Consider the following 14,201-nt stretch of genomic DNA (forward strand, 5'->3'; position numbering starts at 1 on the left):
GCTAGTATTGATGAAATGAAAATAATCAAGCAATTTAATAAAATGAGTCTTATTTAAATATGAAAATATAACTTTTGTACTGAACAAAATTTGTACAAACTACCGGTATGTTTATTTGCTTACAACCTTCGCTTATAATACTTGTTTAAAATATAAAATTATTAGCATTTTTTTGAAAACACATGTTTAATTTGAGAACTTTATACAGTATATTTTATAAATCTGTTATAAAGTTAAAACAAAAAAAAACAGTTTAGAGTTGTTTTTATTTCCAACTAAGTTCATTCAACCATCATCGCGTTTATTAAAAAAATACGTTTTGACTACCTTATTAGTTTTCATTATTGATATGTAAAAAGTATATTACAAAGCGATAAAAAAAACAACCGTATCTTATGCTTTAGTTATGTTACCTATCAAAATAACATTTAAGTTAAATTTAAAAAAAGTCATATAACAAATATTTTTATTAGCATAAGACTTACAAATAGTAACACTTGAATAAAATAAAAAGAACTTAGTTAAAAATATACTTAACCGTTTTTCAAACAAAACGCTGTTATAAGCGTTATGATGACTATTTGAAAGTATATTTTAAATGACATAATCACGAGGATAATTAATGACTATAACACAAGTTATATACATAATTTCTATAAAACTTAAACACATCGAAGTTATGTTAACAAATTTTTAATGTAAAGTATACAGTAAAGACTTGTGTAGAACTTAGAAATATTTTTACTAAACAACCGTCGAAAATAAAAGAACATCATGGCTATTTTATTCTAATTTCTGATTCTGACAATATTAATAAGGTAATAAGTTTTACAAGTAGATTTTTTTTTGCTGAGAAGTTAATAAACATAGTAAAATAGATATATTAGTTAAACAGTCACTAAGTTTAAAAAAATAGAAATTATTGAGTAGTTTATTATAAGTATTTAAAGCATGCTTCACCCTAAAAAACGGTTTGCAGTTTTCCATGGACGAGTTTTAATTACTTATCTATAATTATAATATTTTGTGTAAAGTTCATTTGAAATATCACAAAAAAAATTAATATTTTTTTGTTGAATTTTGATTAATATAAACAACTTCTTAGCTAAAGTTCCTTTAATTTTAACTTTAAACATTAGTATAATACAAGTGTATACCTAGAGTAAAAGCATTAGGTTCCTGAAAAAATATAATAAGATAAATATCCAAAAAATTATGATAAATAAAATAATAAGATAAAGTATAATTAAAGACCATAATAACAAAAAACTGAATGCACATTTTAAAGTTTAAAAAAAACTAGCTACAAAATAAGTACGATAAAGAAACGTATATTTTAAAAATGTTTGAAAATCTTACTTAGTTTCAAAACTAAATTGTAGTTTTTATTTTCCAATAAAAATCAGAGAAAAACAGTTTAAAACATTAAAATGAGGTAACCAAAGTTTAAATAAATTTTATTTAAAACAATAACTTACTAAATTAAATTAATTGAATTGAAATTTTTATAAAGATTGAATAAAACTCATTTAAAATTTAATTTATTAAACAGCTTAGGAAACTTCAATAAATTACGTTTAAGAGTAAATAATTATTTTCTATTTTAGTTTATAGAAAGTCACTTTAGAACGGAATCTACTTTTAACATTTAAAAAAAAATTAAAATAAATATAAACTAGAAATTTTTGAGTACGCACTTACCATTGAGTGCACACTTTTGGGTTGGTTTTAAAAATCTGCTTCAGAGTAAAACTACAGTACTAAAACTAACAGAAGATAATAAGAATATAAAACAAGTAACCAGGATTCATATTAAAAAATTGTTTGCCTTAAACAACTTTTTTAGATTACAATGCAGAATGTTTAATGTATAGTGTAGCATACAGTTTTGTTACTTTAGAAAATTGCGACTACATTAAACCTCTGTATCTATTTTCTAACAATAACAGACAAACAGTTCCTACCAACTTATCTTTTAGAGCATTATATATTCTTTTTAGTATGTACGAAAAACTCTAAAAAAAATATTTTTTAACTTTGTAGCAAACTGTTTTATGATTTTTTTTTATAAACTTTTTAATCAAATATATGATATTTTTTAAAACAAAATAAACAAAGTTACATTAAAATTAAATTTAACATGAATTTGTTTGGTTACATCCTAAACTCTTTCACTTACTTTTAAAAACTAACTAAAGACCAACTTTTAAAATTTTCGTTTTAAAATTTGCTTTTATCGTTACAAAAAACAAAAAAGCCGTTTTTTATCTTTTAATTTATTCATTAGTCTCAGCTTATAACTTATTTCGTCTGTCTTTGAGTAACATCAAAAAACACTTAATTAAAGAAATGAGTAGGCACAAATGATCAGTGGTTGTAGCTAAGAAGTAACTTAAATTTGAAGTTATCTTTGTATAAATAGTTGATTGTAACTTGTGGTGAAGCTGAATATACTTTTGTCTGTAACTTAAGGATAATTTATGCTGTCTCAAATTAACTTTAAATTAAATCTATTAAGTTATTACCAATGATCAGTATCTGTTATTAATAAATTATTTATAATTAAAATTGAAATTTACAGTTTAACTTGTTTGTAATTTGAGTAAATTATGGATTCAACGACAACTTACAATACTGATAAAAGTAAGTTTTTATATAAATTAATTAAGTTTGTAACAATTATTTGTTGCTAACAACTAATTGTTTTTATTCACTCAAAAAGTTTTAGAGATGTATTTGAATATTTATTTTAGCTTCTATTAACTATTGAAAAGTTAACTAAATTATTAAAGTATATTTAAAATAAACATTGAAAGAATTTAAAATTATTTGAAGCATTAATAAACATTTTATGTTTATTTTATATGTTTTGAAACAGTAAATCAAACTTCACATTATAAAAAACAAAACAACTTGAACACTAATAATCTTAACGCTTAAATTTATCTTATAAAAATCTCTCTATTATAAACAACTCTGTAGTGGCATCAAAACCTAATGTGCTTAAAAAATTTCTAAAGAACTGTTACAAAACTTAGGTAGTCAAAACGCTGCTGATGACGATGGAGCGAAACTGATGCTTCGAACGAACGATCTACAACAGTATTTAAACGTACCTTTTGGTTTGCATGCTAAGGAAATCTTTGTGCCTCGGCTAAACTCTGACTTTGGAATCTTTCCAGGTCATAAAGCTCATTGCATGTCAGAACTTAATAAGACAAAGAAAACGTATGAGTTCGAAAGATTTAAAACTTATGATCCATATGGCAACGCCCCTTACCGTCAGACACTTCAATTTAATTGGAAAGGATTTACTGGAATTAGTTCGCAACAAATTACTTTTGTAGATGATGATCTATGGAGAGACTCGCCATGCTTATGCGTCAGATGCGACCACGGAGATAATTGTGAATGTGATCTGTGCGTCCTCAAGACATATATCGCCAGACCCAAAGTAGGAAGACCTCTCAATGGTAAGTTTTACTTAAGGGAAAACACCGCTGATGGCTTCAATTGGATTCAAGAGTCTGTTTTACAATCCAGACTGAATGGATTCGAGTTAATAGAAAAAGTAGAAAAAGTCTTTGAAATACTTCCAAGGATTCCTAATACTAACATCAATAGAGGCCAAAGCGCCTACTTTTTTCACGGAACTCCCCTTAAAAACGTCTCTGGTATACTAAAAGAAGGTTTTAGAACAGGTTTCTGTTGGAATTTTAAAAGAGGTGTTTACTTATCGCCATCCAGTACTGTATCTGCTTTTATGGCAGCTGTAAAATCCCACAAAAAAAAAACATTATTCACCCTACAAATATATTTTTGTGGTAGAGGTAAGTACCGTCATAAAGAACGGTAAACCTCCATTTAAACAATATCGCGGAGACCTGACATATTCAATGAACGACTATGGCAACAATGATATGTTGTTACCCGGAAGAATAATTACTTCCACACAGAAAAATCTTTACTTACCTACAACATTGCAAGTTGACGAAATTGTTGTTAGAAATGTCGGTTTGTTACGACCTGCCTTTCTTGTTGTGGTAAAAACTGAAGAGTTTAGTCAAGCAAATTGCTTAACAACACGCAGAAGAATCAACGGGCGCTTTCCAAAGTTATAAAATTATATCACATGCAGCTAAAATTTATCATTTTTTGGCGTATAAATTAAACTTTCTCCAGTTTCAATATTTTTCTCCTAAGAAATCTATTTTTCATAAACTATTCTTTAATGATTCTCTTTCAACTGTTTTTCTGATGTATATTTTTAATGATTTAAGTTTAATTTTCTCTTAAATACTTTTATATCTTACAATATAAATGTTTAAATGACAATAAAAAATAAACATTATTTACTTTGTTTATTTCAAAGTTCCAACAGAAAAATTATTCCAGTTTTAATTAACTTCGATTTTAGCCGTGCAATTTAAATAATGCTATGAACATACAAAATTTGAGTGAAGCAAACTAATAAAACTTTTGACGAACTCATAATAGAACTTGTAAATCAAAAACTAATTCAGTTTTTATACATACTTGTTTAGAAATTAATTTAGTACTAATATATTCGGCTAAGCAAATAGTAGTATTTATATAAAAACTTATGTGATGATGCATCTTTTGCAAAAACTTTTTAAATTAGCATAAGAGAAATCTAACCAATACCTTTTAACTACTAATTGCTTAAGCTTATTATTCGTATAGAAAAACTTATCGAAATAAATGGTATCGAGCTAACTAGATACACTATATAGAATCTATTCTCGTTTATCATACAAGAAACTAATTGTTTTTAAAAAGTTTAATGGTTTATCTTGCAGTCCCATAATAAAAAAAAAAGAAATTGTTTTATAGACAAAAAAAAATATGTTAGTTTTTTTTTAATTAAAAATTATCTTTGTAGATATAGAATAGAAATAAATTTGTTAATTTATGCAGGTTTGTGTTAATTGATATGTTATTTATATAGTCTTTAACTAAAAAGCTAGTTTGTTCAAGATTATTTTCTTAATATCTTCAAACATTTATTAAAATAAATTAACTTGCTCTATTTTTATTATTTTTGCTACTTTATAGTAAAGTAAAGTTTACAAAACTTATTGAGTACGCACTTTCCGTTGAGCGCGCTTAAGATGTGTTCGGACTGCCTACATAAGAGGAAGACAACAGTATTAAAAACAAACAAAAATTTAATTCAGACATCAAAAACAGAGCCACTTAAACGGAAAACAGAAAAAAGAATGGAAAACAAAATAATTAAATTTGTATCCAACAGTTTAAAAAAAAAGGCCAAATTTAAACTTATAGAAACTAAATTTTTAAAAACTTAAATTTTAGTTTTTTGAAGAAAAGATTTTTTTGTTGAATGACGAAATAAACTCTTAAAATATTTGGTCTAAAGACCTAGTGTACGAAAAAAACGTTCAATTAGAGATTCGTACACCACTTGGATACAGTTTAATTTCATTGTCCAGGACTAAGCAAAAACTTAGTACACAATAATAGTTAACATTTAATTTCAAAAATACTACATATTAGTATAAAAAAGTACAACTAAAAGGATTTTTTTAAGGCATTTTTTGTATAACACAACACATTTGTACAAAGTTATTGAAGTAAAAAAATAGTATGTAGATGGTAGCGTATGAAAATAAAATAGTTGATGCTATAAGTATATAAAAAAAACGATTTTTTTATCTTTATTTTATAATAAATGAAAAATCTAGATGACTTCATTGTTTAATATTGCAGATAAATACTTTAAGATTTTCATTAAAAAATAAGCGCTAATATAAAAGTAATCTAATTATTTTATTATTACATTTAATATAAAATAAATAACTTAATGTTTTAACTTAATATAACAAAATACAATATATTAGAATATAATCTTATGCTTTATATTTTACTCACCAAAACAAAAGATAAGTACTTTGAAGCATTTTAAAGTACCTTTTATATACAAAGCAAAGTTTCATTGCATTTATCTTGAAAAAAATTTTTTTTTCCTTCAAAATAGTTTTCTTTATTTGTTATAATTTAAAAAAATGTATTTTGTCCTTAAATTTAATCGTTAGTCTTATCTTAAATTACTTATTTGGTTTGTCTTTGCGTAAAACTAAAATACACCTAAATAAAGAAATGAGCAGACATAAATAATCAGTGACAGTAGTTAAAAAACTTATTTAAACTTAAAACTATCTTTTTATAGATAGTTGAATGCAACTTTCATTTTAGGTGGGTATGTTACTGCTAGTAATGTTGAATGAGTTGATATTTTTTTATGGAAGATTTAAGAATATATATCTTAAATTAGGCTTAAATAAACTAAGTCTGTTATAAAGGTTTTGAATTGAGGTCTTACTGTTTTTTATAATGCAGTCTTTCCAGTTCTTTCATATTTTATATATTTTAAAAAATATTTCAATTTTTAGAATATACTAACTAATAAACTCATAAACTAAAAAAGATATAAAATTATTAATAACTAATAAAACAAGTATAAGTAATAAAATTTTAGTAGTACCAAAAATGTAATTTACAGTTATATTTTTCTACAAACCATTGAAAATTTTCTTTTTTAGCCAACGTTGATAAAATATGAAGTTATAAAAACATTTACATTTTGTTGTATTAGGTTAATATTTTTTTTATAAAATACTTAAACATTAAAAACATTACCAAGAAACTTCACTCGTTTTTTTTAATCTTCCTTTACTTGAAAAATATTTGTAGTAGCAAAACCTAGTGTCTGTTTAAATATTTATACAATTGTTATAAAATTCAGGTAGTTGAAGCATTTTTGATAAAGACAACGGCATGGAATGGACAATTCATATGGACAACTCTTGCCAGTATTTAGATGTACCTAACGGCTTGCATGCTAGAGCAATTTTTATACCTCGCATCAATTGCGACTTTAAAAGCTTTCCCATCCTGAAAAACTATCTCTGCTCAGAAATTCGTAGAACAAGGAAAACATATGAGTTCAAGAGGTTTCAAAAACATGGTCGAATTTGGCACTGTCAAGGACTGGAGCTTACTTGGAACGGAATAGTCGGTATAACTTTGGGGGATACTATCTTTGTAAAAAATGATCTACCGAGAAACCTACCATGCTTGTGTGTAATATGCGACCACGTAGATAATTGCGAATGTGATCTATGCCTCCTCAAAACCTACATCTCTCATGACGAAGTAGAAAGACCTCTTGGACAAGATAGTCAGTTTTATTTGAAGGAAAGCTCAGTTCATAGTTTTAATTGTATTGAAGAGTCAACTTTACAATCCAGACTGAATGGATTCGAGTTAATAGAGAAAGTAGAAAAAGTTTATGACATAATTCCAAAGATTCCTAATAATAGTTTCCATAGAGACCATAGCGCCTACTTTTTTCACGGAACTCCCCTTAAAAACGTCTCTGGTATTCTTAACGTAGGTTTTCAGGACTCTGGAGAAGGTGTTTATCTATCGCCATCCAGTACTGTATCTGCTTACATGGCAGCTCTTAAGTCCTACTTTGACAAACATTATTCACCCTATAGGTACATATTTGTGGTAGAGGTAGGTAACTTTTTTGCAGCTCCCTACCAATTTGATCAACTCAAAGGATACCTGACATATTCAATGAACCACTATGGCAACAATGACATGTTATTACCCGGAAGAATAATTGCTTCCACACAGAAAAATCTTTCCTTACCTACAACATTGGAAGTTGACGAAATTGTTGTTAGAGACGTTGGTTTGTTACGACCTGCCTTTCTTGTTGTGGTGAAAACTGAAGAGTATAGTCAAGCGAATTGCTTAACAACACGCAGAAGAATAAACGGGCACTTTCCAAACTTATAAAACTATAATACTTGCAAGTTTCAATTATTGTTTTGTACGAAAACCATTTGTCACATATTAATTTTTAGTAATTCTCTTTAAAAAAATTTCTGTGGCATATTTTTTATGTAAATCTCCGTTTTAATTTTTTTTCTTAATACCTTGTATTCTTGTTTAAATTCCAATAAAGAAATAACATAGATACTTTGCTTTATTCATAAACAAGTTAGAAATACGTTTATAAATCAATTTTAACTAGCGCAATTTCATTATCAACATTATTTACATACAAAATTAGACAAAAGCCAATTCTTGCGTTTGCTAACGAATTCCGAAATAAACTTCTTGCGTTTATTTATTTCCAATATTTTACTCAATAAATTCAATTTCTATTAAGCATTTTTTTAGGGATTTAATTAGTGACAAAAAGTTTAGCTTTATAAAAATGTTGATAAAACAGTAGTATATTCATACATAAACTTTAGCCATATCGCTGCTTTTGCAAATAGTTTTAACAAATTCATATTAAGAGCCTATTCAAAACGCGTGTACTAATGTATATATATATATATATATACATCAGCTCAGCATTTTATAATAATAGTCCTAATATATCAAGTTAAAATTTTCAACAATCGAACTGTTCAAAACTATATATTAAGTTATTCAATATTGACTTATCTACCTTTCAAAATATCTATAAATTATTTTTTTAAGCAAAAGTGACAGAAATAAATAGTACAATTTTGATTCTTGTATATTAAACGAGAAAAGCCGCTATGATAAATTAGTATAACTTAAGCTTAGTTTATCATAGCGGCTTTTCTCGTTTAATATACAAGAGTCAAAATTGTACTATTAATTTCTGACACTCTTGCTTAAAAAACTAACTGAAAGAAGTTTTTAAAGGTAAACTATTCAATATTGATTTATAAGTTACAAAATTGTTTTACTCCCCCCTGGCAGAACTAAAATAAAAATAAAAAATGTATATTTTGTTTTTGGTGAATATTGAGAAATAACTCGTTATTGATAATATTGTAGTTAGAGTAGATTGGCTAAAACCAGTCTTTCTTGATCTTGAAAACTGAAAAGCAAGTTGTTTATTAAAAAGCAAAAGAAATAACAGGTTCTTTCCAAACTTGTGAATTAAATATTACCCGCAGCTAAATTGTACGTTTTATAAATTATTGCTTTAATTAATTAGTTTCTAGTACGAAATATTTTTATCACACGGTAGTTTTTTTCTTTGAAATCCGCCACTTTTTATTATATAGTTCTTTATAGACCTTAGTACTTTTTGTTTATTATTCAGTTTGTGGTTTTGATAATATGTAATATCAATAAAAAAATGAATAGAAATATTATTCAGCATTTGTTAACCATTAATAAAAATTAAGTTTTAGTTATCTTTAAGTTATAGCCATGTGGTTTCATTTAGAAAGTTGTATAATTATAACAAAGTTACTATTACATTTTGATACTATTTTTATGATTGTTAGTATTTTGACTTCTGTAAAAGCTCAATTTTAAAACTGGTTATACAGTCTTTAGTTAGTTAAGAAACTTATTCAAGCTGCGTTTTAATACAAATTCTTTAAATTAATTAAGTTTTTAAGACTTTTATTTTAAATATTTTACTATTCTACTTTAAAACATTATAGAAGCTAAAAAGTATTTTTTATTTAAACCTTAATAAACGTAAAACTAATATAAAGTAGCAAGTTAGTAAAAATAGTAGTTTATTCAATAATTAGACATAACACTGACACTAAAAATGAGAAACACTTCAACAAAACTATCTAGAACCTGTTCATCAATATTTAATTAATTAAGCAGTTTATAAATGAAGTTCTCCTACAATTAACTTTTAAGTAGGTTTATAAAAAAGTTGGAAGTTTATTTTATTAACTACAAACTTAGCATAATGCAAAGCACAATACGTAGTTGATCTTTCATAAAAGTTTGTCTAGTTTAATTTTTTTTTTTAATACAAAACTACCTTAATATCTACTTATAACTTCGGTAATAGCTATATATTATAAAAATCTAAGCAGTTTTTTTATTTTTCTTGAATACTTACAACTAATAACGGTATAAGTTCTTAAAGTAAAAATATATCGGAAATAAGAAAAAAATGAAGTGATTAAAATGAATTTAATAGTTGAACAATAGTGCAATAAAAAAACTTTGAAATTATTAAGTCGTATCATATGCATTTTGAGGGCATGCTTCACCATAAAGCACGTTTTCTTTCATTTCATAATGTTGCGCGTTTTCGTTGACCCCGTATATTACATTTTCTTTCATTTCAACCTCTCTCTTGTTTCTCTTCTTCTTTTGTTCCCGCCTGTAGACGAAAACCCCGAAAACAGCTATCAAAAGAACAGTTATCAAAGGGACAAGGATACTGGACGGATCCAACAACTCACCCGGTGCTTGAGTGGTCGGATTCTCGATGTCGCGGTGAGTTGTGCACAAGTAGTTGAATTTGTCACCACAGTTGTTCTTTGTGCTCAAATAAATGGAGTCCCACGCCGGATGAGTCGTCATGTACGGCACGCGGCAACTGTTATCCAGTAAGGAGAAATTGAAGGCACTTGGGAACAAGTGTTTGTTGGAATCCAAATTGAACTCGCTACCGTCGGCCCACCTGTAGTTTTCCCCACCGTCCAGCTTCAGACCAACAACCCACTTTTGGTCATTTTCGGTGTTGCACTTTTTCAAGGCACTTTTCACCTGTTTGTACTGCTCTTTAGATTTTATCGTCGCCAGATGACCGTTGAACCTCAGCTGGCAAATGTACTGAGCGTCCGAGTATTTGCTCTTTTCTTCGATAGGGTAAATTTCTTCATCGTCCAACGATACTTTGCACTTTTCCATGGACGAGTTTTAATTACTTATTAAACTCTGTTAAGTAAAGTTAACTTGAAGTATTGTGAAATAAAAAAATTTATTGGAAACACGTATCGTACGTTTTGATAAAACAGATGAAACAAAATTTATACTTTAATTTAAGAAGTATTACATATAACAGAGTTTTAAGTTTTTTATGGATACGTTTATCCGTTGTTATACATACAGATGCTCCAGTAATACTTTGCTTACTTTGTAAAACAAATATAAAGTAACGTAAATCTACAGAATTCAATGTAGCTTTCAAATTTTAAAGAAAAAATAAGATAACCGCATTAATGCTTCATAAACAAGCAAAACGGAAACTCAACTGATATTTTCACACATTATTGCTGTGCAAGTGTGTAAAAACTAAAAAAAATATTAAAAGCTTACAAATTTAATTTAAAAGTTACTTTAATTAAAGAATACTTACAATGTTCTTGAAGTTATGTATATAAGTTTTTTTTTTATTTACGTCAAATTTTTAAAATATTTTTGAGAACTGTGAAAAATTAATCATTTAATAGATTAAGAAACAAACTACATTTAATTTACAGTATATGTCTAAAAACACGCTATAAAAACATGATACAACGTAATAAAAATCATAGGGCACTTAAAAAAATATTTTTGTGCATAGAGAATAAATATATGCCTTAGTCTAAATATAAATTATTATATAACCTATTTCAACCGTTTAAAATAAACTATTTCGATACCTAAATCTGTGATAAACAATACAATTAAACTTAAGTTTTTTTTTTCCTAATTCGTAAAAATCATCTAGGGGTTTACACAATTCATTTTGAAATAAATACCAGACCTTCTGAAGTTTATGATAAAAAACAAAACATCTCAGCATAGTTTATTTTTAAGAGACTGAAGTGCACAGTTTTTTTCCAGCTAATTGTGTACAGATTTTATTTACATAAAGGACAACTGTTCTTATTAATTCAATTTATAAGTAGCTCATTTCCTCTTATTTTTTGTGTAACTGCGCAAGCAATAAAACTATTCTGCTAATATTTCAGTAAAAATAACGAAATAAAAAGTATAATTTCAACAAAAAACAAATGTTTTTTAGAACAGCAGAATAGTTATAAGAACTTAAAAAAAACAGGGCTTTGTTTTTAAACAACAAGTTTAATTTCCAAAGAATTTAAAATAAATAAATGTTTTACACTACATTTTTAGTTTTACAAATTTTAAATAAAATTTTTCTTAGTTAACGTATCATTAAAATTTTTTAAGCTTCTTTTTAAATGTTAATGCTTCTTAATATACGGAGTAATCATGTTTCTAAAATAATACAGAAATATAAACTTTCTAGAAAATTAATTCGAACTTTTCTTTTGGTTTTATTAACAATAATATTTGAAAGTTAATAAACTGTAACTTTGACTTATTCAGCTTAACAATTAATATTTTGCTGCTCAACAAATTTAAAACTTAAGTGAAGTTTTAACACTATTTTTAATACGTTTTTTTACTTAACCACTTGTGTACAGATTTTTAAATAAAAAAAAATAAATAATTTATGTAAATGTTATAAAAGCAGACACAATTTACCATTTATAAAAAAAGTGATTCATCCTAGCAAGTTTAAATAAAAACACGCGCTGTATAGCATTAATACAATTGTGATGTCATACTTAAAGTAAAAGCACGTGTATGTTAAATAAAGTTACATAAAAAATTCTTAAATAAATTTTGTTTAGAGACTGTTTAATTAATACATTAAATTAAATATATTTTTAATTACTCAGCTAATGAAAAATACTAAAAAATATTTTTTTTTTGAACATCAGTTGAACTAATAAAAAATATTTTTGTTTTTAATTTGAACCGTATATAGTGTTCCTGATTTTTGATACCTACAATAAACTAAATAAATTGTTTAAAATTTCATTATTGATACTTTTGCGGATGTGTGCAAAGTTTTGTTTTTATTTTTAATGTTATAAGTTAGTTGTAAGTAGATTTTAGAAAATGTATATATCCTAAAGCTAAGAATTTTAAACAAGTTTATAAATATTTAACAAAGTTTATACTAGCTTTACCAAATATGGTGTTTTACTCAACGACTGAAAGGTTTTTTTTTAAATCAAGTCTTTAGACCTTACGTTTGAGCATTTTATCAGTCTTTAATAAAACTTACCTCAATAAAAAGTTAGCTGTAGTATACTCAGAGAGTTTCATTTTATAAAAAATTAAAAGCAGTAAAAGCTTTAACCAATTATTTTAAGAATTCCTATTTTTCTATGTTATTGTTGTTTGTTTGAACTCTTAGTTGTAAGTTATTTTTTTTTCATATTGAAAATGCAACTGCTTTCTAAGCTTAGTATTTGGAAAAACTTTTACCTTTGCAAAGTTTATAAATTGAATGTTTATAATGAAACTGGATCTTTTTTCATTTGATATACGAAAATAAAAAATAGGTCTAAAATAATGAAGTAAAATGTTTTTTATTTATTAAATACTCCTCAGAGTTATATTCAAACTCAGAATTATAGTTTAACTTGTTTTATTTTTATATAAAGCATTTGAGCGGGATTTCAAATTTTCATAACGATTAAAAGCACAAGATTGTTTAAGTTTTTAATAGTTACGTCACGATCAAAATAAGCTACACTAAATTCAACTCAATTTTAAGCTCACTTTATTAATAACACTTTTGCTTAAGCAATGTTTGCTCTGTAAATTAACTAGAAGAAAAAAGAAAGCTACATACAGCTTTTATTATTATCATTATTGTTGTTATATTGATTTTAAAACTTAACTAAAATTTAAGATTCACCTACATCTTAATCTTAACATTAAAATCAAATCTATTTGTAAAAATTTTGAGTAAAAATTTGGTTTTAATTGTTTAAATGCTATTTTCCATGACTGTCACATATTTTTTTTAGATTTATTTAAGCACTGACGAGGTCTTTGACCGAAACTTAGTTTGTAAAATAAATTTTTAAAAGAATAAATTCATTATTAAATACTCCATAAAAAAGTTTGAATATCTCCACACTACTCGGCTAATGATTAAAGTATAAATATAAAATTAATACAAAAAAGAAACGTATTAGATTTTTTGTTCAACAATAACAACAAACACATTTGTTCTTGAACAACTTACAAGGTTAAATAAGATTCCACTCACATTATTTTGAAGTAAAGATGGGATCAAGGTCAGGTGCGGCCTGCAATGTATATTTAACAGAAAATGAGTTGCGCAAAACAAATAAAGTAAAGCATTTTCATATTAGATGTTTCTAAATGTGCTATTGACATGATTCCCAGTACACAGTAATACTTATACATTGATAGTTAAGTTATGATTTCGATATTATTTTCTCACATGATTTAGCACGTTTTTCAGTTTTACCCAGCATACAAATACCTTATTAACAAGTATGCGCTGAAAAACTTTATCTAGTAAATCTAGTCAGCGAAATGGAAAAAAATGATCTTCTTATTTA

The sequence above is a fragment of the Thalia democratica genome, chromosome 5 (genome assembly GCF_965202585.1).
Source record: "Thalia democratica chromosome 5, ktThaDemo2.hap1.1, whole genome shotgun sequence".
NCBI lineage: Eukaryota > Metazoa > Chordata > Thaliacea > Salpida > Salpidae > Thalia > Thalia democratica.